This window comes from Mauremys reevesii, linkage group 6, assembly GCF_016161935.1.
Source record: "Mauremys reevesii isolate NIE-2019 linkage group 6, ASM1616193v1, whole genome shotgun sequence".
Classification (NCBI taxonomy): domain Eukaryota; kingdom Metazoa; phylum Chordata; order Testudines; family Geoemydidae; genus Mauremys; species Mauremys reevesii.
Window position 1 is genome coordinate 79459583 of NC_052628.1, and position 27210 is coordinate 79486792.

Here is a 27210-nt window from a genome sequence, read left to right on the forward strand (position 1 = left end):
CATCCCCTTGCCTTGCCTTGCCGATGGCAGACGGTACAATACGACTCCTAGCCATCGTCGTCATCCCATGGGTGCTCCTGGCCAACCTTGGTTAGGTTGGTTGGGGGCACCTGGGAAGACATGGGTGCTCCTGGCCAGCCTTGGTGAGGTAGGTCAGGGGCGCCTGGACAAAAATGGGAATGATTCCAGGTCATTCTCTTCTTTAAGTTTCGTCTAATGGAGATTCAGTCCTGCCTGAAATATCATGCCAGCTGGAGGCTTTTGCCTCAGGCTGCTCTCCCAGTCAGCAGCACCGCATAGTCGCACCTCTCTCAGCCTACCCCTTGCTCCCATAGCTCATGAAGCCTGGGCAGTAGTAAGGAGCAGTTCAACTATAGGCTGAGCAAGTGCATAATGGTGGTAGAATGTGCCTTTGGACGTTTAAAAGCTCGCTGGTGCAGTTTACTGACTCAGTTAGACCTCAGCAAAACCAATATTCCCATTGTTATTACTGCTTGCTGTGTGCTCCACAGTATCTGTGAGAGTAAGGGGGAAACGTTTATGGCAGGGTGGGAGGTTGAGGCAAATCACCTGGTCACTGATTATGCGCAGCCAGACACCAGGGCAGTTAGAAGAGCATAGCAGGGCGCGCTGTGCATCAGAGAACCTTTGAAAACCAGTTTCATGACTGGCCAGGCTACGGTGTGAAAGTTCTGTTTGTTTCTCCTTGATGAAACCCTGCTCCCTTGGTTCCCCCTACTTCCTTGTTAGTCAACCGCCCTCCCCTCCCCACTTTGATCTCCGCTTGCAGAGGCAATAAAGTCATTCTTTATTAATTCGTCATACAAATGGCGGGGGGGATAACTGCCAAGGTAGCCCGGGAAGGGTGGGGGAAGAGGGAAGCACAGGGGTGGGGTAGTTGTAGGGGCACCCCCTATAATGGCATGCAGCTCATCATAGAAGCGGCATGTCTGGGTCTCTGACCTGGAGTGGCCATTTGCCTCTCTGGTTCTTTGGTAGGCTTCACGTGGCACTGGTGCGGGTCCCTGTTATAACCTCTGTCCTTCATGCCCTTGGAGATTTTTTTCAAATATTCTGGCATTTCATCTTTTGGAACAGAGTTCGCTTAACATGGATTCGTCTCCCCATACAGCGATCAGATGCAGTACCTCCTGTTCAGTCCATGCTGGAGCTCTTTTGCGATTCTGGAACTCCATGGTCACCTATGCGGATGAGCTCTGCATGGTCACCTGTGCTGATCAGCTCGCTATGCTGGCCAAACAGGAAATGAAATTCAAAAGTTTCTGGGGCTTTTCCTGTCTACCTGGCCAGTGCATAGGAGTTGAGAGTGCTATCCCAAGCAGTCACAGTGGAGCACTCTGGGATAGCTCCCAGAGGCCAATACTGTCGAATTGCGGCCACATACCCCAAATTTGACCCAGCACGGTCGATTTCAGTGCTAATCCCCTCGTCAGGGAGGAGTACAGAAATTGATTTTAAGAGCCCTTTAAGTCGACAAAAATGGCTTAGTCGTGTGGACGGGTGCAGGGTTAAATCGATCTAACGCTGCTAAATTCGACCTAAACTCGTAGTGTAGACCGTTAATTAGGCTGTGCTTTCACCTGGGCTAACAAGCTGCCCCTGCCCTATTATGAAGAGGTTACAATCTAAGTGTAAGGCTACAGACAACAGATGGCTAAAACAGTGATTTCTGGAGACTGCAAAACAGTGAGGGATTAATCCAATAAAAGTGCTCCAAAACTGTACATACAAAATTATAAGGACATAATGGAAGCCCACCTTTGAAAATTTGATCCTAAGAAATGAATACCAGTCAAATTTCAAGTACCATAGACATGGTCAGCTTCACTAATCTTGTATCTGAGATTGCGCACAGTCAGTAGTTATTTTATATCATACCATTCTACCAAATTTCCTGAATTTCCCTAAAAAGATTAACACTTTATAACTAAAGCTGGGTGAAATTTTTCAAGATGAAATTTTTTTCACCAAAAAATGCAAGTTAAGTCAACTCAAATTCACTGAATTCTTTTGGCTGAAAAGACAACAAAACATTCCAAAACATATAAATGTTTCATTGGGACATATTGGAAATATTTCAATCTGAAATGCCTTTTTGTTTCACAATTACCCTGATTTTATTAAAGATTTTTTAAAAAATAAAAAATAAAATAAAATATTTAGTTTTGGGTGAAAAAACAACATTTAATTCAACCTGAAACAATTTTATCAACTTTTGTTTCACCAAAAAATAAGTTATTTGCATAGTTCTATTTATGACACCCTGAATATTATTTTAAGTACCATAGCATCCTACAGCATTAGACCTTAACACTGCACCATTGCTATAGCACTAATTATAAAAGTTACCTTCCAAAATATGGTTTTAAAAAGGCAAAGATTTCATATATTTGGTACTCTATAGGATGTGGTCTCTTATATAAAACAATGATAGCATATTATATAATTAATACGAGAAGTCATTTCAGAAAAAAAATTGTTCAGACTTTCATTAGGGACATTTTTCTGACCTACTTAAACTGGACATAGTGACTATGATGTATGAGAAAAATCCCCACCTGGCAACAGTAGTTGCTATGGTGATAACAGTGTGGGCAGGAGGAACTGTGATTCATTGTATTTTTAATGCTTGACTTCATCATCTTCACAGAGGAACTGCATCTGGCCTAGGATTACCTTTCAGGCCTTTTTGTTATCTCCTGTACTGCCACTTAGGGGGCAAATAAGATGGCTTTGGACATCTTATTTAATACAAATTTGTTACACACTGGAATGGATAGAAGAGCTGTTTTTCCTGAAACACAGTGCATGTTCAAATGAAGGAAAACCTCAACATTCTATACATTACATTAATGTCATACTGACAATATAACTATTACAGGTAGGATTCAGAGGGAAGAGTAAGCACTGTGCCTTGCCTGATAAAAAGGGAAAGCTCATGGCTTTCATTCCAGAGGTCTGCTGCTTCAACTGTAACAATGGATTTTTTTAAAAGGTAATTTATATTGAAAGTTGATGAATTACACCACCATTCCTTGCCAGTAGTTTAACATTTTTAAAACTTAGATATATCTATGGGAAACACACCAGGAAAGCTGGAGGGCATCAAGATTTAATATTTTTCTTTGTTAATTGGAAAATTAAGGATTTGAGTCAAATATTGGTTTTATTAATTCTACAGCAAACCAAGCTTTAAAAGGAAAACTCTTGAAAAAGCAAGGTTGAAGTGGAACACAGTTTGGTGTAAAGGAAAGGGTTGCATTCTGATATAGTCTTACTCTTCCGATCACGGGCACTCGCTTTCCAAATGTACCCTATTCCACAGAAGTTGTAGCTGTTGGGCAAATATCTTCAGGTGGACAATGCTCAAATATCACCAAAGCAGGTACAGTAGCTGGATTTTTTTTTAACCTCTCATAATTAGTACAATACATAAATTCTTGCCCATGCGTATATTTATTGTGTATGCCCCTTACTTTTAATTATTGTGCATGATTAAATTGCCAGTGTCTTTTAAAACTGTAAAATACATATAGCCTGAAATCGGATACTTAATTATACGATGATCCATTGCCTAGAAACAGCTTAAATATATGATACCAGTTCTTTATAAGAAAGCATAGATTAATACCATTCTGTTAACTTGCAATGAAACACAGAAAATCTACAACGTACATTCCACTAAATATTATTGATGCTTAGAGAAGCAGGCAATTATTTATATGACATTGAAGAGACAGTAAAATGAGTTTTATAACTGCTGACCATCGTGGAGGTTTCTCAGTGTTAACTATTATAGTTATTATTGCATTTAATATCCATAATATTAGCTCTTGTGAAATTCACAAGGAGTTAGTGTCAGTGTTCTTTTATATTGCCAGAACACTTTCTAATTTTGTATGCCACCACAAAGCTGGTGAGATATTCTGGATTCAAGGTCAAAACAATGAATGTAAACAGTTCTTACAGAGTTTTCAAAGGTTCTAGTTTTCATATGCACTTTTATCAGAGTGCCTAGGAAAACAGAAATTACTTTTTTTCTGGCTTTATATTATCTGATTTTCTTGGAATACCTCAGATTAATCAGACCTGTGCTTTTAATTCAGTGGTTTTGGCTAGTGATTCAGACAGCAGAGCAATATTTTGTAAAATACCATTCAAATACCAAATATCACATACAGCACTCTGAGAACAGTATTGGTCTTAAAGACAGACAACTGTAAATATTGATCAACATTCCACGATCGGATGCTGTTTCATTAATATGTTTCTAAAGACTTAAAAATCAAGGCGCAATGTTGCTGATGCATTAGGTGGCCATTTAATTAGTATGGAACCAATGCTTAAGCACTAGTGTTGAATAGCGCTGCTGTTACCAGTGCCGCCTTCTACATATGACGTAAGCATACAGCGTACTTTGGTGTTGAAAAGCCTACGGGACTTTTTGCAAGAGTTGCCCTGGTATCCTACACAAATTGCAGCTAGAGTAATTATATCTATCTAAATTCACTTCTTCACTGTGCAGTTGCTCTACGCTGTAAGTAGCTGACTTTTAGACCTCGGTAAAGGAATTTCAGTAGCAGGTTTAGTGAACCATCTGTGTATATGTGATAGTCTTTGGAATCATTCTAGATGAAAGATTATTTACAAATACACATTATTAATTATCATTACTGAAAGAATCATGTGTTGTTAACATCTTTTAAAGTGCCAGTTTGAACATTTATTCTCACACAGAAAAACACTGCAAGTTTGAGTTAGGATTGCTACAATGCATAATCCACCAACGCAAACTGTAAAAACAAGGAAATAGTTACATTATTCAATTGCTCAGCAATGTTTCAATCATCAGCTCCCCTTCCCAATCTCAGCTACCTTCCTTTAACTACCCACAGCCCACATACATCTACCTTCCTAGTCATAATGGCTTCTGTCTGAACTGCTTTGTCTTTTCCGGTAACATAAGTCAGAAGACACAGACCACATTAAAAGGTGTAAGAATTCTTTTCTTCTTTCCCCTTTCTGCCCTTCCTCTCTCATTGTTGCCAACATTCATTTTTGGCATCCAATTGCTCACTACAACTGGGCTATTCTCTGTTACTGTATTGATCTGACAACGTGTGTGCACACACACAAAACACACAACCTTATTATCCCCACCTATGAACAGTGATTTTAAATCTTGAAAATGATTTTGCTTTCTGAAGTGCTGATACAAAGCAACAGGGGCTGCTATTTTAGTAGAAACCAGAACACAGACACGGAATAAGTTAGAGAGGAAGCATGGCCTTCTAAAGCACTAGACCTGGACTCAGGAGATTCAGTTCAATTCCCAGATCTACCACAGACTCTGTGTGACACCTTGGGCAAGTCTACATGTACCGCACTGCAGTGGCGCAGCTGTACCTGGTGAAGATACTCTATGCCAACAAGAGAGCTCTCCCGTCAGCATAATAAAACCTCCGCGAATGACAGAACCTATGTCAACGGGAGAAACTCTCCCACCAACATAGCGCTGTGCACACAAGTGCCTATGTTGGTGTAACTTATGTCGCTCAGGCGGTGGTTTTTTCACACACTGAGTGACATAAATTATGCCGACATAGGCTGTAGTGTAGATATGGCTTTAGTCTCTGTGGGCTGGATTAACAAAGGGATTTAGGTGCCTAACTTCCACTCTAAATTGCCAAATGCAAAATTTAGATCTTCAAAACCCCACCTAAAACTGTAGGTGCCTAAATTCCCTCAGTGCCTACATTTCCACTGATAAAGTCCATTAGGTGCTTACCACTGGACATACACTCAGCCACCTAAATTCAGACACCTAGGCAACTAGCTCATACCTAAGCCCCGGTGGGATCCTCAAACTACGCATTGCCCTATCTATCTCACCTGCAGGGCCCAGTCTAGTAGGCATTTTCAGAGGCTACCTAACATATTGGGCCCAGCACAAAGTACAGCTGGAAGAGTTTGTGGTGGTGCTGCCCAGTAAGCAGAGCACTCACTCCAGATTAGAAGACTTGGGTTCAGATCCTGTCTGTCTCCCAGATTGCAGGCGAGTGTCCTGACCACTGGGCAATAAGGTGTTCTGGGTTGGTGCTCTCTCAGTCTTTTCCTATTGAAGCTGCATGTATACTCTCTCTCTCTCCTCATGGTGAAGAGATGTTGGTGGCCTGTAGTCTACCTGAGCCCCTTCCAGTCAGTCCCTAGCTCAGGTGAAACATTTTCCTTCCTAACCTAAGAGACGGGGGGGGGGGACCTTTAAAGGACAGGCCATGACCCCTTTCTTCCCACTTGCCAAACAAAGGATCCTCTCCTTCAAGGCTGTGCAAAGCACACTGGCATAGGGACTGTCTCTTATTCTAATTATGTACAGCACCCAGGGGCAGCTCTAGCTTTTTTGCCGCCCCAAGCACGGCAGGCAGGCTGCCTTCGGCGGTTTGCCTGCGGGAGGTCCGCCGGTCCCGTGGCTTCGGCGTACCCACCGCCGAATTGCCGTTGAAGCAGCGGGACCCGTGGACCTCCCGCAGGCAAGCCGCTGAAGGCTGCCTGACTGCCGCCCTCGCAGGGACCAGTAGGCTGCCCCCGCGGCTTGCCGCCCCAGGCATGCGCTTGGAGCGCTGGTGCCTGGAGCCGCCGCTGACAGCACCCAGAACAATGGGACCATGATCTAAATTGTAATCTCTCATTGCTAGTGTAATACCTTACTTTAACTTAGAATTATTTGTATGAAAATCATGTAATCCATAACTCTATAGCACTTGTGATTTTTCAAGAGCCTGTTGCTGACAGATGAGGGAATACATTTTTTCAAATGTTGGCTGAAAAATAATATCACTTTAAGACATGCCATACTCAATTATATGGCATCGTGTCATAAGAAAATCTGATACAATCTGACATACGCAGAGGGTTTTGAGCATCAGAATATAATGCTAAATGTCAGGCAAAAGATGTGATCTATCATGGATTTCTGTGACACACAACAAATCTAATATTAGCACCCAAAATTAGCCAATCAACTATTTTTAAAGGATTAGCAAGTATATCACACGAACATAATAACTATTACCCATATATTTTAAGTTTGGTTTCTCCAAAACCCTTTTACATGCATTATGATGATCTGACAGAATATAACTATTAATACCTCTCCTATAATTTGCATTGTCATGTCAAAATCAAAACAACTGATGACACCTGGACACAGAAGCCAAAAACCAGACTGTCTGGGTATAACCTGGATGGGGGGGAAACCCTTCAAAATGTTTAATTTGCAGAAACTCACTATGAATGGAAACACAGATGATGATGATGATACAAAATATAGTAGTCTACAACTTTCATATCCATTGTTCTGCTGTCCACCAATAAAGTTCACCACCACTGCCTCTGGGAGGATGACACAATATTATAGAAAACAGGTATGCAGATTAGTACTTTTGGATCTAAATTTTCAAAAACTTGAACTTATTTACACACAAAATGTGTTGTCGCACCTGAAAATGGAATAAAGAGTGCCTGTTTATTTGGTTGTAATTATTGTTTTGAAAACCACAACCAACTTTTGATGCACCCTAATGGGTGAATCTACTTAATCATTTGACATATATCACTAAGGTGCAATATTTGCTCCTAGTTTTGGCCCATGGATTTACAGATTTGAAAGAGTTGGGGACTGTAAATGCAAACATTTAAAACTATTTTCAGAAATAATAATGTACAAGCTTTCCATGTACAAATTTCCATGACTGGAGAACTCTGTGTAAGCTCAAAAAACTCATGTCTCTCACCAAAAGAAGTTGGTTCAATAAAATTTATTACCTCACCCACCTTGTCTCTCTGACTCATTTGACATGCACTGAAAAAGTATGTCCCAATCTACTGCTCATTAAAGTCAATAGCCATCTTTTCCCTGATTTCAGTGGACACTGAATTGGGCCCTTATTTCTTAATTAAAGTTAGCTCAGTTGGAGATGACTAATTTAGCTCATTTACATGACTTTCTCCTAGTTTTTTTTTTCATTTAATTGGAACAGCCAGCAACCTGCTAACATGACTCTTTTTGCAAACATGGTTATGGAAAAAGGAGGTTTGATTTGTTTCCTAAAGGGTAGAATATGTTGGTATGATGCCTTTCCTTTGAAATCTTGACTTTTGTTCCACCTGGTGTAATTTTTACGAGCATAAACACACCCAAAAGTTGATGGAATGCAAAAGTGAATGACTATTTTCTTCCACATTATTCATCTTATGGTTACTAAGAGAATTTTTATACAAAAAAGGAGCGAGCGAGTGGGCTGACCTATAGATGCATGTTCTTTATTAAAACTATCTGCCCACCCATTTCTCAATTTATGGAAGAAAAATTAAAAAAGAATCCATAGTCAATAAAAATTCAGTCAGATATGCACTTCTCTTGTCCTTTTTAATGCATTTGACTTCAGGCTTTCAATTTTTAAACATGCAATAGTGTTCATTCATAGGCAAGTGCAGCTTCCATTCATTCTGTGATGGTAATCAACCTAAGTGCTCCCCTTTAAAGCTATTAGGCAATCTCATTGTAAATGAGAAAACAAATATTTCATAGCAGAATTCATTACCATCACCAATTAACCTATTAATCAAACATCCACATAATTCGAGAGTTAAAGATGTTGGATTACAGGATTGTACATGAAAGGAGGCACACAGGAGAGAAATGTTGGAGTAATAGTGTAATTCTCTAATGCTGATAATGTTGTAAAAAAAGTGCTTATTACACAGAAGACTAAGAGATACCAAGTTCATGCGTTTTTCACCAATTTATGACTCTCCCAATAAATTGCTAGCAATACACTTGCAACAGGCAACTTAGTAATTCATTTAACAAGTTTCCTTATACAAATTGTCAACGTAGCTGAGAATTCACAGATTCTAAGATAAGCTTAGGTGAGATTTTCACTACATTTCAAAATAACTTCACTTCCCCATGCATAAGATTACTGGAGATATCTTGCTATTTTCTAAAATAAGACAATGAATTAAAGATGCAGTAGGGATTTTTTTTTAAATAGATAAAAGTTGGGTCAATATTTCTCTTTAGAATTGCCTGAAGACTGGACACTAAGATGTTGGAATATGTGCTGGAGTAACGCGTCAATAAATTGTACACTGATGACAGATGGAGGAGTGGGGGGGACAGGGTCTTTGATAACCCCCTCACTAAAACAAACATTATATTTGGAAGTATTCCATTAAATCTTGCCAATTGCAATCTGACATTTAGTCACTCACTATATACTAGCCTTCATGCTAAAGTTATACAAACAACCAAATAAGTTTAAAAAAACAGTATTGTAGAAACATGATGCCACAAGGGGATGATTTTTAGGGCTTTTTCCCCCTACCTTAAGCAGAAGATTGCATGTCTACCAATTAGTAGATGTTGATGTTCCATACTGTAAAATTTTATTTTAAATGTCAGACCAGGCATCAAAGAGTTAACCTGGAGGAAAAAATGTCCAGACTTCCAGTTCAGATCTGAAGGGAGTAAATAAGGAAGAAGAATAAAATTGTATAGCAATGTTATAAGAAAACAGAAAGAGAGAGAGAGAGGAATGCTAAATGTTGCAGGAAAAAAAACTAAAACAAAACAAACAAGCAGACCACTTCAACATACTGAGCATCATTGGTCTAAAAATCAGTTCTAAAGATATAATGAATATGCCACTGATTCTCATAGCATATGACTGCCTGGAGAGGTGAAAGGACATTTCAACCTCTAACAAGAGATAGTAAAGGAAGGGTTGCCTGGAGTCTGCTACATTTTCAAATTTCAGTCAAAAGGGCAATTGAAGGAGTCCTTTCCCAGAAGTTGTATTGCTGACAGAACTGTGAGCCATTATTAATTATATTCATTATCAGTAGCACATAGAAGCCATCAATCAGGAATCAGGACACAACCATGCTAGGTAATGAACAAACATACAACTAGAAAGAGCTTAGACTCTAAGTAATGCCTAATGGCTACTGATGAGGACAGAGTTTTAGGGGCACAAAGCAACATCTGCCATCTAGAGGAAGAAACAAGGAATTAACCCTTTGTCAGACCATCCCATGATCTGACAAGTAGCAGTTGTGTGAGGTGGGCTAATTTGTGATGGGGCTGGAGGCTCCACTAGTTCTTTTCCTAATCCCTTTGTGAAGGGGATGCTAGGGCCACAGTAGCTACTAGAACCAGTAACTTACAAGGAAGGATTTGTTCCTCTTATCTGATGGACTTACCCAGCCAAATTACTTCATCTGGATGCAAATTGGATGTGGGTCATATTATGGAAGCTGCTTGGGTTTTTAGTTTAATCTTTCCCTTTTCATGTGGCAAACTACATGCATTCTTCTTTAATTTTGAAGTTTGCTCTGAGCTGCTCACATCCTGTGTCATATCAATTGCTTTGTACTGTACATTATTTTTATGCTACTCATGTCTATATGGCTCTTTCATAACAACTAAAGTGATCACACATCCTGTAAGTGTTGTTTCTTAGGCCTCCTGACTGCTGTGTGGTTTATTTTCAGCACAGAATTCAGAACAAGATACACAGTATAGATTAAAGCAATATCCACAAAGCATATAATCATGCTCAGACTTTCTTAAAGTACAATTGGATCCCTGCCCATAGCCAGAAAGTATGGATTTTTCCAAGATCACATTTCAAAACACAGTCTCTTTTGACTGTCTCAGTAATGCTAGCTTTCACTCACTTATTGAGAGCTGAATAGCTTCCCCTAGCATTTTATTATTTTAAACGTGGGCTATTACTGCCCTCAGTTCAATTACAGAATTATTTACAAGGGTAGATTTTACTGATTGGACTGTGCTATAGACACTTATATATAAGCCGTTACTTCTTATTTGAATAATTAGGCAAACGTTATTCAGGATTAATGGCTGTCATTGTTAAACAGATAATTCTTTCTACTTAAAATGTGTTACAGCTCACTGGAAAGAGAAAAGTGGAAACTTAATTTTATCTAGGGGTGGTACAACCCATCCAAGAAAATAGTGGCATGAAAACAGAAAAGAAAGATCTTAGGCTGTTTCTCTTACAGCTAGATGCATCTCCCACATTTTTAGTCCATTTTGTGTAACTCTGAACCCAGGCCAGACTGTCCCCAATGTGATGGCTGCTTCATACAACTCTCTTAATGCATACTGGCCCCAAAGCCAGTGTAGCTGGTGGGAGGAATTGCTCCTGTGTAGGGGGATCCTTTGGTGGCATAGAGATGGTGCACTAGCTCCTCTTGGCCAGGGTCTCTGCATCCTATTGATCCCCAGGTGCCTTTGGGGGCCACTGGCAGCCAGTGTAAGTGAAAGCAGCAACATTTCATAAGGGGGTTGGCCTGATGCACACCCAGCCCAGGAGCAAAGGAGTTCAAAGATGGTTTAAAAGCAACTTTTCCAAACTTAGTTGTGCTATATGCTTCTTAGGCCCAGCCAAGGATTTCTCTCTCCCCACCACCACACCCAGGACCCCCTTCTCTCTCTTCGATCAACTATGAGTGTCTGCCCGCAAGTGGTTGTCTTCTTTCTCTGTGCCTAGTCCCTTCCCTTCTCTTGCAGGCTTCAAGACAGCAAGCTCTATAATTCTCCATGAGGGTCCCTCTCCCCTACCATCAGCCAACACCCATCTTTCAGACCACGGCTCCTAGAGGCCATTTTTATTTTCACATAATTCCACTTCCTGGTTTAGAACATAAGAACAGCCATACTGGGTCAGACCAAGGGTCCATCCTGCCCAGCATCCTGTCTGCCGACAATGGCCAATGCTAGGTGCCCCAGAGGGAGTGAATCTAACAAGTGATCTTTCTCCAGCCATCCATCTCCACCCTCTGACAAACAAACAGGCTAGGGACACCATTCCTTACCCATCCTGGCTAATAGCTATTAATGGACTTAACTAGATATTCATGGGGGTTCTCTTTTAAACCCTGTTATAGTCCTAGCTTTCACAATCTCCTTAGGCAAGGAGTTCCACAGTTTGACTGTGCGCTATGTGAAGAACTTCCTTTTGTTTTAAACCTGCTGCCCATTAATTTCATTTGGAGGCCCCTAGTTCTTATATTATAGGAACAAGTAAATAACTTCCTTATTCGTTTTCTGCACACCACTCATAATTTTATGTATCTCTATCATACCACCCCCCCTTAGTCTCCTCTTTTCCAAGCTGAAAAGTCCTAGCCTCTTTAATCTCTCTTCATATGGGACCCATTCCAACCCCCTAATCATTTTAGTTGCCCTTCTCTGAACCTTTTCTAATTCCAGCATATCTTTTTTGAGGTGAGGAGACCACATCTGTATGCAGTATTCAAGATGTAGACGTACCGTGGATTTATATAATGGCAATAAGATATTCTCTCTCTCTTTTTTAATGATTCCGAACATCCTGTTTGCTTTTTTGACTGCCGCTGCACACTGCATGGACGTCTTCAGAGAACTATCCACGAGGACTCCAAGATTTATTTCCTGATTAGTTGTAGCTAAATTAGCCCCCATCATATTGTATGTATAGTTGGGGTTATTTTTTCCAATGTGCATTACTTTACATTTATCCATATTAAATTTCATTTGCTATTTTGTTGCCCAATCACTTAGTTTTGTGAAATCTTTCTGAAGTTTTTCACAATCTGCTTTGGTCTTAACTATCTTGAGCAGTTTAGTATCATCTGCAAACTTTGCCACCTCACTGTTTACCCCTTTCTCCAGATCATTTATGAATAAACTGAATAGGATTGGTCCTAGGACTGACCCTTGGGGAACACCACTAGTTACCCCTCTCCATTCTGAGAATTTACCATTCATTCCTACCCTTTGTTCCCTGTCTTTTAACCAGTTCTCAATCCATGAAAGGACCTTCCCTTTTATCCCATGACAACTTAATTTTCAGCCAGGACTGTAGCAGTGAAACAAAATCCCACAGAAGGGGGTATTCTTGTGATGTTTTCAACACAGTTGAAACCAGGTAGTACTAGAAAAAATTACCTGGGAAGCCACATTTTACAAGATTTCCAGATTCATCTCCAGAAAAGAGAGGCTCAAAGGTGTTCAGAGAAGCTTTGGATAAACAGCTGAACTTTAAAAAATTCTCTGTAAACAGAACTTCCACATCTTCTCAATATAACAGTACAAATGACACTGCTTGTGCCCACCACGCATGTAAACACAGAGAACTCAACTTACAAACATGGGTGCTTTATTGGGACCGTGCTTAGTTCCCAAGATGTTGGGTACCACAGAAGGCTCTCTAGGAGCTAAAGTAATGCACACAGTGAAAAATAATAAAAACCTAAGACAGACAGATCTCATACTTGTATGTTCAAATTAATAGATAACTAATGCACTTTTTATTTATTATGACAATTTAACTTGTATCTACCTCAGTGTCTACTAATTACATGCTTAAGTGCTTATTTGAGCATCCAAATATGGGCCCTGGTCAACCTCTTAAGATGTCTTTTGAGAATGGGGCACACAGTAAAATAGTAAACTGAAACAAACAGAATATGTAAAGGCGGGATGATTTATGGAAAAAGATAATACTGATGAGACACAAGAAAGCATTCCTTTTGCAAAATGAAAGTTGTAAAATATCAGCATGATTAGTGTCCTATTTGTCCACTTAGGTTTTTTTTTTTTTTATACATAGTCATCAAAATATATGATATTTCAAGGTGTGCATCAGCAATGAAGTAAGAGTCAGCAACTCTGTCTGCCATAGCTTAATAGCCATGACTGGATCTGCCCCAAAACACCTTACTAGAGACAAGAACAGGAAGACAAGCTGATACTGGAAAAAATTCAATGAATGGTATAATGAGTACTGACGTCTATACTGCGAACCTTGCAAATAAGTGACCACAACCAGCCAAATCCAAAGCAGGTACAGATTAAGAAGAAAGGGGAACGGGTGTAACTGAATACTACAATCAATCAGAAGATGTAGTGCCAAATTACAGTTTAGCCCCATATATCGGTTACTATGCAGAGAAATGCTGCTATTTTTATTGATCCCAGTTCTTTCAAGTGACGCCAGACTCTTGGCCTGAAATGTACATAAATGAATGCAAATACAATGGGATAAAACTATTACAGTTTGTGAGATCTATACCATATATATATCTCCACAAAAAAGGAAGAAATATTGAAAAGGTAGAAATATTAATGCTGGCTAAATAGTATTCAAATTGTTTTATGATTTTTTTAAATCAAATATCATTTACTCCTGTTATTTACCCAGCTCCTACAAATGTATATATTTTTTTTAAAAGTCACAATGGTTTCAGCAGCTGCATTATCAAAAGGAATGAGAAGAAAAAGCTACTGAAGAGCAGCGTACCACCTTGCCACATCTTATTTTAAATCATATTGTTTAATATAAAAATGTTAACTCGTAGGATTGGCCAAATTCCAGTCTGGGTAATTACATCTGCCTCCTTCAGTTGTCCCTGTCTTTCATTTGAACATAGTATGCTTCATTTCTTGTCCTCAGCTGCTGCTGTGTGCTATTAAAGAGACACTACATACCACCTCAATAACTTTTACATGCCCATGATGGGCAAAGTAACATAGGGAATAATATTCTGGCTATAGAATGGGAGCTGCATGAATATAGCAATGACTGATTGGACCCAAAGCTTGTAAAGTGTTTTGCATTGTGGAGGGCCAAAGTGGAGAGAGGTTATACAGGAATCAGTAGTATGGGGTGTGGAGCCATCAGGTGTAATATGGCAATCTCTCCAGCCACCCTCAACTCCCTCTAAAAGGAACTCTGGTGTATCATTTGGGTCCAGAGAAAGCACATGGTTTATTTTAGAACAGGGACCTTTCTCTTGGGATGATGTAGCATGGGAGGCTGAAGGGCTGTGGCTGTGGAATGTATCTTCCCCTATGGCAGACTGAAAGGGACATATATAGAAAGTCTCCTTTGAAAGGGACATAATGTTGGCTTAGGCCTTGTCTACACTACAAGACTATTTCGAATCTACTTAAGTCGAATTTGTGGATTCGACCTTATGAAGTCGAATTTGTGTATCCACACTAAGGACACTAATTCGAATTTCTGAATCCACATTAACAGGGCCGGCATCGACTTTGGAAGCGGTGCACTGTGGGAAGCTATCTCACAGTTCCCGCAGTCCCCGCTGCCCATTGGAATGCTGGGTAGAGCTCCCAATGCCTGCTGGGGGAAAAAATGTGTCGAGGGTGGTTTTGGGTAACTGTCGTCATCGAACCGTCAATCACGCCCTCCCTCCCTGAAAGCGCCAGCGGGAAATCTGTTCGCGCACTTTTCTGGTCAGTGACAGCGCGGACGCCACAGCACTGCGATCATGGAGCCCGCTGCGATCATCGCTGCACTTATGGCCGTTGTCAACTCCTCGCACCTTATCGTCCACCTCTTCCACGGTCAGCTGCTGAGAAATCGGGCGAGGAGGCTCCGGCAGCGCGGTGAGGAGAGTGGCGCAGACCTCTCAGAAAGCAGGGTACGCCGGGCAGTGGAGATCATGGTGGCAATTGGTCAAGTTCATGGTGTGGAACGGCGATTCTGGGCCCGGGAAACAAGCACGGACTGGTGGGACCGCATAGTGCTGCAGGTCTGGGATGAAACAGAGTGGCTGCGAAACTTCAGGATGCGTAAGGGCACTTTCCTTGAACTGTGTGACTTGCTGGCCCCTGCCCTGAAGCGCCAGGACACCCGGATGCGAGCAGCCCTGAGTGTGCAGAAGCGAGTGGCCATAGCCATCTGGAAACTTGCCACGCCAGACAGCTACCGGTCAGTAGCGAACCACTTTGGCGTGGGCAAATCTACCGTGGGGGTTGCTGTGATTCAAGTAGCCCACGCAATCGTTGAGCAACTGCTCTCAAAGGTAGTGACTCTCGGAAACGTCCAGGTCGTCATAGATGGCTTCGCCGCGATGGGATTCCCAAACTGCAGTGGGGCTATAGATGGGACTCACATCCCTATCCTGGCACCAGCCCACCAGGCCAGCCAGTTTATTAACCGAAAGGGCTACTTTTCAATGGTGCTGCAAGCACTGGTGGACCATAGGGGACGTTTTACCAACATCTTCGTCGGGTGGGCGGGCAAGGTTCATGACGCGCGTGTGTTCAGGAACTCTGGTCTGTTTAGACGCCTCCAGGCAGGAACTTTCTTCCCGGACCACAAAATAACGGTTGGGGATGTGCAGATGCCTACAGTGATCCTCGGGGACCCAGCCTACCCGCTAATGCCCTGGCTCATGAAGCCCTATACAGGCGCCTTGGACAGTGAGAAGGAACTCTTCATCTACCGGCTGAGCAAGTGCAGAATGGTGGTGGAGTGTGCTTTCGGACGTCTCAAGGGGAGGTGGCGGAGCTTACTGACTCGCTCGGACATCAGCGAAAAGAATATCCCCATAGTTATTGCTGCTTGCTGTGTGCTCCACAATGTCTGTGAGAGCAAGGGCGAGACCTTTTTGGCCGGATGGGAGGTTGAGGCAAATCGCCTGGCTGCTGTTTACGCTCAGCCAGACACCCGTGCCGAAAGAATATCCCAGCGGGAAGCGCTGTGTATCCGGGAGGCTTTGAAAGCAAGTTTCCTCGGAGAGCAGGCTAACCTATGACTCTCCACTTGATTTTAAGAGACGCTGATCCTGGACCTGTGTCTCTATGTGTTGAGTGAGATCTGCAGTTACATACCCCGTTCTCCAAGTTTCCCCCACTTCCCAAACACGTTTTAAAACAAATTAAACAGAACAGTTATTGTTAATAAATCTTTCTTTTACTTTGCATTTCTGTTCTGGGTTTGAAACATGGACACATACCGTGCTGGGTACGGTGTGCACTGATGTACAGACCGCTTGTACAATACAGGACGGACAGCCTCCTGCTCCTACATAGGTCTCTGGGGTGGGGACGGTTTCAAGTGGTTGTGCATGTAGGGGTGGGTTTGCTGGAAGGGGCGAGCGGGGCCGTCTTTGGATAGGGATTTGGATGCAGGCTCTGGGCTGTGGGTTTGGGCGTAGGAAGGGGTGATGGGTGTGGGGGAAGGGTGAGTATCTGTCCGTGGATGAGGGCTCTTGTTGGGGCTCAGGGCAGCAGAGAGGATCGCGCCTACGGTGGAAGTGCATGGTAAGGGCAGCATGCCTTAACATTAGGGGGTGGCAGGTGCTAGGACCGTGGACAAGCGTACACATCACAGAATGACCCGGGGCAGCATACACCACACAGAGTGACCCTGGTGACTACTGACTGCAGTCTGTGTGTGCCCTGCAGTTGATCCTGCCCCCGATACTCTGTACCCTGCTAATGTAGGCTATCCCGTGCAATTATAAATCCCCTGCCCCCCCCCCCACATACACACAGTCTTGTGACACGAAAGACGTGACGGAAAGAGTGAACAACAGCAAACAGCTTTTATTAATCTACTACATAGTGGGGTGATGAAACTTGGATTTGGGACTGGGTGATCCTGTAAGGGAAGCGCTTCTACACAGTTATAGCGTCAGAGGTGTGTGGTACATTAGCGCTCAGCTGTGGTGCAGTGACAGTTCTCACGGCCCCTACAGCCCCTCCGTCTTGTAATTTTAGGTGAGGGGGGGACAGGACTTCTTGGCGTTGGAGAGTGGTTGCAGATACAGTGCAGGGGGGCTCTCTCCTCCTGCCTGCGGTCCTGCAGAACATCAACAAGGCGCCGGAGCGTGTCCGTTTGCTCCCTCATTAGCCCAAGCAGCGTTTGAGTCGCCTGCTGGTCTTCCTGCCGCCACCTGTCCTCCCGTTCGCTGTGTGAGCGCTGCTGCTGAGAGAGGGTCTCCCTCCAGTGGCTCTGCTGGGCCGCCTCGGCTCTGGAGCAGGCCATCAGTTCCGCGAACATCTCGTCCCGAGTCTTTTTCTTTCGCCGCCTAATCTGAGCCAGCCTCTGCGAGGGGGATGCCGGGGCAGTCCGGGAAAGAGCAGAAGCTGTGTGATGGGAAACAGTAAGTGATTTCCTTGAACAGATACATGTTTGCGAACAGTGAACACAGTGTAGTCAGTTTCTCTGAACAAGACCATACAGGGCACCAAGTTCCACGAGATCTCAGGACAAGTTCGAGATTTCGGAATACGCTCTCATTGGCGGTGCCATTGCACAGGAGAGCGGACAAGCGGGGAGAGACAGCTGAATCCGTCTTGCAGACAGTCCTGGTAAGCCTTAAAGTAGATAATGCTTATCATTTAGTGGATAGCTGTGCTCTCCTGCTAAAGGCAATCTGTAAAGCAGAAAGGCTGAGCCTTTTCCAGCCCCTCCCACCAGTGCACGGGAAAGATCAATGTATGCTTGTTCTCTGTGGCCTCCAGCACGTGGCTGTTAAGCGAGGGTCGTTGTTATGCAACCTAATTTTAAACCATTAACAGTAGTAACAATACACTAATTGCCCTACTTAGATGCAGCCTGTCCAGAACGACATCACCCTGAGGCAGGTCACTCGGAGTCAGAGAGAGCGGATGCTAAGGGAAGCCCTGCACAGACCAGGACCATATGCAGCAATGCTGGTGGAGGCGATGGTTCCTATGTACATTAGGATGTCCTGGCGCGGAAGAGTGTGCTTCCACGGAGCACCCAACAAGGCACCTCTCCCAGGAACCTCCTGCGGAGGCTTTTCGAGCTGCTCTCTGAGACCTTTTTTGAACTGTCCCAAGAGGATTATTGCTCTATTCCTATATGTGTGGACCTACTTTTTCTATAGTTTGAGATTTTAAATTTTTTATATAGTATTTCTATTTTTATATACCTGTTTTTAAAAAAATAAATGTTTCCCTGTTTGTAGCACTTACCGCCTGATCCTTCCCCTGATTCTGAGTCCGGGTTAACGGGCGGGGAGGGTTGGTAGGGGATCTCTGTGAGGGTGATGAAGAGATCCTGGCTGTCAGGGCAAGCGGTATTGTGTTCGCTGTCGCCTGTGCCGTCCTCCACAAACCCTTCCTCATCTTCCCCATCGGCGAACATCGCCGAGGAACTGTCCAGGTACACTATGCCATCGTCAGAGTCCACGGTCACTGGTGGGGCAGTGGTGGCAGACCCACCGAGAATGGCATGCAGTGCCTCGTAGAAGCGGCATGTCTGGGGCTGTGCTCCGGAGCGTCCGTTTGCTGCTCTGACTTTTTGGTAACCTTGTCTCAGGTCCTTGACTTTCACGCGGCACTGCATCGCATCCCAGCTGTATCCTTTGTCTATCATGGCTTTGGAGACCTTCTCGAAGGTCTTTGCATTCCGCTTGTTGGAGCGCAGCTCCGAGAGCACAGACTCCTCGCCCCACACAGCGATCAGATCCATGACTTCCCGGTCAGTCCATGCTGGGGACCTCTTTCTATTCTTGGATTGCCCGGACTCCTCTGCTGGAGAGCTCTGCATCGTTGCAGGTGCTGCGGAGCTCGCCCCGATGTCCAACCAGGACGTCAGATTCAAAGTGCCCAGACAGGAAAAGGAATTCAAATTTTCCCGGGTCGTTTCCTGTGTGGCTGGTTAGAGCATCGAAGCTCGGACTGCTGTCCAGAGCGTCAACAGACTGGTGCAGTGTGGGATAGCTCCCGGAGCTATTAAGTTCGATTAGCATCCACACCTAGCCTAATTCGAGCTAGCCATGTCGAATTTAGCGTTACTCCACCTGTCGGGGTGGAGTACCAAATTCAAACTAAAGAGCCCTCTAGTTCGAATTAAATGGCTTCCTGGTGTGGACGGTTGAGCGGTTAGTTCGAATTAACGCTGCTAAATTCGAATTAAAGTCCTAGTGTAGACCAGGCCTTAGAATGACAGAAATTGATTTAAGACTCGCTGTGGAGTAGGTCATGTCATCACACTTGCTTTATTCAGTACACTCCCTGCTCCTGTGCTTGGTTTATACATGCACCTGAGAATCTGGCCCATTCTTTTCCATTTTTTGTTGCTAGTCTTATGCTTCTTCAGTACTGTGTAGCTTCCCCACCTGCTCCATTTCTGAAATGGCAACAGTTACTGCTTTGCCACTGACATACAGAATGGAGCAGAGCAGTCATAGTATCTTGCCAGTATATCATTACTAACTGGCTCTGAGTTAGGCGAAGAACACCTAGCTGCAAAACTAAGCTTGTACTGCAATGTAGAAGAGCCTTGCTTATACAGCTACAAAAAGATATCATCCAGTCATCATCCCCTAAAATAAACCTTAGTTGTTTGTACTGCAATTGCTGATACTGCAAGAAACACTGAATGGGGCACTTTGCTGCCACCAAAGCAAAAACTAGCAAATTCCTTAAAGTGATAAGCATCAAATAAATTAGTAAGAGAAGAAAAACAACCCTACTCTAAAAAGAAATTATATACGAACCTACTCAATACAATGAATTCCATAGGTTTTTCTTCCCATATAGAATCTGAATTTCAAATTTGTTTTTAAACTAAGGCTAATCTTGTGCCTACATTTTCCACAATAAATCTTGCCTTCAGTATTGATAATATGTATATTTTTGCATGCAGCATAAAAATCTGCCTCAGTCTTCCATGTTAAGTGATATCACCAACATTCTGTTTTAATATACTCTATTTTTCTTCCAAAAAATCTTTTACTTTATTCCAAAGGGAGAAAGGGATGAGTGTCTCAGATGATACACTGACCACATAATACTTAATGTGTGTGAGTTCTGCAGTACAGTGGCACCACACTTTTTACTAAATCCAGTTATATCAAAAATTCATTTTGATAATGACACCACACACAAAAAAAACAAAACACAACAAAAAAAATCAATTGTTGTCAATTCTAATTAGGTGAATGATAAGCCTCATTGTTAAGGGATTTGTCTCGAATCAGATTCTCAAATGAATTGTCAAACCTTGAATCAAAGAGATCTATCTTGTGAGAAAAGAAGAGTATGGTAAAAAGTCTTATTGGAACTCTCCATTACAGAATTAAAACAGTTAATTTTGTTTGGTGGAGACTTGATTATTTTTAAAAGAGACTTCTTTTTTTCTTTAACCTCAGCAACTACATCATAAACATTTATCATTTCTGTTTGGTTTCATTTCCTTGTTTGTTTACTAAATGTTAAAATATCTGAACTTCAAAACCAAGTAAAATCAAAAGATGTGTCCAAGTTCATACAGTAAGTCAATAGCAGAGCTGAGACTAGAAGGCCAAGTGTTCTGGCTACAGCTGGCTGATATATATATTTTTTAAATTTATTTTAACATTTTCTCCGTTTAAAAACAGCCTTTTCCTTACTTCAGAAATGTATACAATTTCCACCCCCGCCCAATTAGTTTTTTTAAATAAAATTGGAAAAACAAAAAGGAGTCATTTTTTCAAGCAAAAATGGGGAAAAAAAGGTGGAAAGAGGAAGAACTAGGTGGATAAATATAAATAGAACTGAAAATATAAACAGAAAAATTCAACATTTCTAAAATAAACGTTTCAGATACACTTTTACACAAATGTTGAGGAAATTAAAACAATCATTCCTTTCTGAAATCTCTTGAATTAAAATGACTTCAAATTTTTAAAAATTGATAATTTTCCTCTGATTTTTCACCCTTTCCCTTTTTATCTTTGCCTAAATCTATAAACTGATATTTAGGTTTTAACATGATGCCGATCATTATAGCTCAATTAATGATCCTTCACAGATTTCAGTGACCTTTGAATAAAAGGCAAATCTCATAACAACTGTGTTTTGCATTTTGGATACTTTTTATGAAAAAGTTACCTGAATCCTTATGGTAGAGGATCTAGCCCTGAGAGCATTCATTTAAAGTAAATAAAGCAGCGCCTGCTGAGTGGATGCATTGCTTTTAGAGCAGAATTAGATGAAAGGAAATCATTCCACCTCATTAATTTCAATCTCTCTCATATCTTGGGGGGGATTTTCACAAAGTAATATAGCATTGTAACCGAAGCTTTGATCATTCCATGTTCCTTCCTTATGCTGCAAACCTACGCTACATTATGAATCATAATTATGCTTCTTTGTTTTAGAAAGAACACACACCGTTCTATCAACATGCAATATCCTCACACATGCTTGAGTTTGAATTAACTTATTTGCAGTTACTCTAATGCAAATTTTCATTTTAACTTGAGTAACACTGGTGTTTTATTTAAAATTTTGATAGCATGATCATCATATAAAATATACTGTTACGAGTTATGACTCTTTAAAGTTAACTAGGGTAGGGACCATTTTCCCAGAAGTATTGGAGTTAAATATAATGAATTCATTTACTATGCTGACATATACTATAACTATGCAACATATTTATCAGGCAGACTGTATGGTAACCAGAATGTAGGAAAGAAGCACTGTGAGAGATGGACTAGTTTACCTGTGACCTAGTAGATACAGCTGACAGACTCTCTCAGGGAACTCCAATAATTCAGTACATTTTCTGTTTCAACTCACATGGTGTTTAAAAATCCACTTAGCTCCATTAAACCATTGCATTTGTATTTGACGTTAAAGGGAATAAGTAACTGGTTTTCTTTATTCGAAAAAGAAAAAAGGGCGGTGCTCCTTCCTCTCCTTCTACCTGAGATAGTTAAAACTGCAATTGATTTGTTATGGTTCTTCTCTATTATATAAAGCTTACATTATCCTCTAATTAAAGAGCAGAAATAATATCTGCAAGTAAGGTGAACAATTACCACAAAGATTAATGAATAACTATAGCACACTCAACTGGTAGATAAGCTACAAACTGGCATTTGTTTGCAGAATTATTTGGTGAAGAATTACGACCAAGCAAATAAATGTGGGGAAATTGTGGATAGTTTGAAAATGGAGGAGGAGGATACATTTGTCAAATCAATGGCTTTATTAATTTTTGCCTACTTCTAACAAAATAATCATAAGTCATTGCACAGAAAGACAGCCAGCCATTCCTTTTTAATTCTATAGCAGAATATGAGTCCTGATGGACTTTCAGCCTTAGAAGGTAAACAAAAAAATATCAGTGTGAATACCAGAGTAGTTAAGCCCTTTCTGGCGATTGTGTTATTAGTAGGGCTGTCAATTAATCGCAGTTAACTCACGCAATTAACTCAAAAAATTAATCACAATTGATCATACTGTTAAATAGAATACCAGTTGAAATTTATTAAATTTTTTGGATGTTTTTCTACATTTTCAAATTATATTGGTTTCTATTGCAAACAGAAAACAAAGTGCACAGGCTCACTTTATATCATTAATTTTTATCATTTTTGCAGTGCAAATACTTGTAAACAAAATAAATAGCATTTTTCAATTCACCTCATACAAGTACTGTAGTGCACTCTGTCTATTGTGAAAGTAACTTACAAATGTAGTCTTTTTTGTTACATAACTGCACTCAAAAACTAGACAATGTAAAATTTTAGAGCCTACAAGTCTACTCGGTCCTACTTCTTATTCAGACAATTGCTAAGACAAACAAGTTTGTTTACATTTGCAGGGGATACTGCTGACTGCTTCTTATTTACAATGTCACCTGAAAGTGAGAACAGGCATTCACATGGTATTTTTGTAGCCCACATTTCAAGGTATTTACATGCCAGATATGTTAAACATTCATATCCCCCTTCATGTTTCGGCCACCATTCCAGAGGACATGTTTCCATGCTGATGATGCTTGTTAAAAAAATAATGCATTAATTAAATTTGTGACTGAACTCCTTGGGTGAGAATTGTATGTCTCCTGTTCTGTTTTATCTGCATTCTGCCATATATTTCATGTTATAGCAGTCTTGGATGATGACCCAGCACATGTTCATTTTAAGAACACTTTCACTGTAGATTTCACAAAACACAAAGAAGGTACCAGTGTGAGGTTCCTAAGGACAGATATAGCACTCGACCCAAGGTTTAAGAATCTGAAGTGACTTCCAAAAATCTGGCATGGATGAGGAGTGAAGAATGCTTTCAGATGTCTTAAAAGAGCAACACTCTGATGCGGAAACTACTGAATCCGAACCACCAAAAAAGAAAATCAACCTTCTGCTGGTGGCATCTGCCCCAAATGATGAAAATGAACATACATCAGTCCGCTCTGCTTTAGATCATTATCAAGCAGAACCCATCATCAGCATAGACGCATGCCTTCTGGAATGGTGGTTGAAGCATGAAGGGACATATAAATCTTTAGCGCATCCAGCACGTAAATATCTTGCAATGCTGGTTACAACAGTGCCATACGAATGCCTGTTCTCACTTTTAGGTGACATCGTAAACAAGATATGGGCAGCATTATCTCCTGAAATTGTAACCAAACTTGTTTGTCGAAGCAATTGGCTTAAGTAGGACTGAGTGGACTTGTAGATTCTAAAGTTTTATATTGTTTTATTTTTGAATGCATTTTTTAAATACATAATTCTGCATTTAAGTTCAACTTTCATTATAAAGACATTGCAGTACAGTACTTGTATTAGGTGAATTGAAATATACTATGTTTTTTACAGTGAAAATATTTGTAATAAAAAAATATAAAGTGAACACTGTACACTTTGTATTCTGTGTTGTAATTGAAATCAATACATTTGAAAATGTAGAAAAACATTCAAAATATTTAAATAAATGGTATTCTATTATTGTTTAACAGTGCGATTAGTCGCAATTAATTTTTTTAATCGCTTGACAGCCCTAGTTATGTTACACAAGTTAGACAATATGCTGTATAAAAAGGTTTTTATCTACAAGGTTATATTAAGACAGCTTAAATAGAGAGACAAAGCTCATGGGAAGATTTTCCTGGTGTAAATTTTCACAGCACCAATGAAGAAAACTTGTCTAAAAAAGTGTTGTGCCTGGTTTCCACCCAACCGTTATATTCCTCCTTGGCCACAGAATGTATAAATGTTGGCATCTGTCTTAAGTGGCCACCCAGCACCCCAGTGAATGGCAGTTGTTTTAACAGTACAATTTTACTTTAATGGACCATAACTTTGGTGTTGCTTTGAAAGGGACAGTTTAATAAAAGGGGTTGCCTAATGGCTTTGCTCCTTAGGACAGATTGTCCTGGAGTACATACTTCTGTAAAATAGTATATCTAATATTTTATGATAAAAATATCAGGCTTCACTCATCTATTTTGCATAAAGTCCAGCTGACTTTAACACATTTGCACAGCCCAATTTCCTTTATTTGGGAAGATGAACTTTTAGAGAGGCATGAAACAAAATGCCAGATATCACTAAAGGATAAAACTTTGTGAGTAAATGAGCATTGGCCCAAGTCATTAACCATATAATCAGACTGCAGATGCTGTAATGCATTACAAATTCTTCTAATTGCTTTGTTCTTACAGAAAGGTGTTGGGGATACCAAACAGGGCCTCCTTAAAGCTGCTTCACAGAGACACTGTACAATGTAAGACATAAAATGTGAGCAATCCTCTTTGTTTTATCTTCCCCCGCGATCTTTCTCCTGCTCACACACAAATCAGCACTTTAAAAGGAGATTGCTCCTCATGCTATTATGCTTGGTGACAATGTATATACCACTGTCAGCTACCATTTTTAACAAGTTGTCATCACCTCCGTTGGTTTGGCACAGCTAATCAGGCTTTTTGTGTTAAACTGCAGTAATCTGCCCAGCAGTTTAAACTAGTTTAATTCACATTCAGGATATACCAATTTGATAAGGGGCTAAGGGGTAAAACAGAGCACAATATCAAAGACCAGGTCATATAGAAAATTGTCACAAATTCACATCTCAGCTACAGATTCTAATAGAATTAATCCATTGAAATCACAGCTTTGATACACCAAAGCCTTATTATTGGTCTCCTTGTTTTATTAACATTACTATGTACAGACTCTAAACTTTATGAAATTTCATAAATGCCACAGCTGCTCATTTACAGTCCAATGAATACTTCTATAATACCCAGATTCCATGGCTTCCAAATTTTTATACTCTGCACACAGCATTCATTCCAACACAACTTCCTTTTATTTCCTGCACAGTTGTTGAATATGCTGTGGGCTTGATCCATAAAGTCCATACTGCCTCATGTAAACCCTCATCATACAACTCTCCAAGCCTAGACGATTAACCAAACTTGCTCATTATAGGAAAGAGACCCTTGGCTGGTTTTGACCAGGCCTGAAAATGAACTACCCTGACAGACTCTTCTCAGTATCTCTTGCTTGAATGGTGAACAAGTTTTGCTCCCCTCACCCCATACAGCAAAAAAGGCTTTCTCCTTATGCAATTTTTGTACAATTTTTCAGACCTAGATAGTTCTGGTAAGGCTGAACATTTGTGAGTTATTGGCTATTCCGGGGTAGATTGCTCTCTCTCTCTGCACTCCCCACCACCTGCCTGAGATGCCATCCCAACAAAAGTTTTGTCAAAACTGATATGTTCCTACAAAGCTTGTGTGATACATGAAGGGGGAGTTGAGGGGGGCGAGGAGTAGCTCCCTTTGATGGACACGCAGCCAGCCAGCTGTAAAATCCCTCTTGGTCTGTTCTCTGCTTGCTTTACCTGTAAAGGGTTAACGAGCCCACAGGTAAAAGAAAAGGAGTGTGCACCTGATCTAAGAGCCAGTGAGAAGGTAGAACTTTTAAAAATCCGGAAAGAAACTTTCCCTTTGTCTGTTGTTCTCTGGGCTGCAGGGACACAGGCAGTAATGCTGTAACCAGCTTTAAGCCAGGTATGATTATAGATTATCAATTCATACCTCGAACCTACTTATCTGGAGCCTCAGATATGCAAGTAAAATTAGAGAATGTCTAAAAAGACTCAATTGGGGTTATTTCTTATTGGCTTGTGGACTCCTCTGTGCTAACCCTAGATGCTTTTGTTTGCTTGTAATCTTTAAAATGAACCCCCAAGAAAGCTATTTTGGGTGCTTGATTTTTAGAATTGCTCTTTTAAAATTCTAGCAAAAGCCTAAGTTCCAGATGTATTTTCTTTCTTTTTGTTTTTAAGAAAATGTACCTTTAAGAACAGGATTGGATTTTTGGTGTCCTAAGAGGTTTGTGCATATGCTGTTTGATTAACTGGTGGCAACAGCTAATTTCCTTTGGTTTCTCTCTCAGCTCTTCCCCGGAGAGGGAGGGGGGGGTGAAAGGGCTTGAGGGTACCCCACAGGGAGGAATTCCCAAGTGCTCCTTCCTGAGTCCAAGGGTTTTTTTGCATTTGAGTAGTGGCATCGTTTACCAAGCAAAGGTCAGAGAAAAGCT

At 41.1% G+C, this 27210-nt stretch overlaps 1 long non-coding RNA gene across 1 annotated transcript; it reads left to right on the forward strand.

The window, feature by feature from the left end:
- The first annotated feature begins 2653 nt into the window (after positions 1 to 2653).
- On the forward strand, positions 2654 to 26975 carry LOC120407389. The gene is made up of 4 exons (XR_005599932.1): positions 2654 to 3016; positions 3203 to 3406; positions 25326 to 25401; positions 26957 to 26975. It is a non-coding gene; the product is annotated as an uncharacterized LOC120407389 (long non-coding RNA).
- Positions 26976 to 27210: the final 235 nt, after the last annotated feature.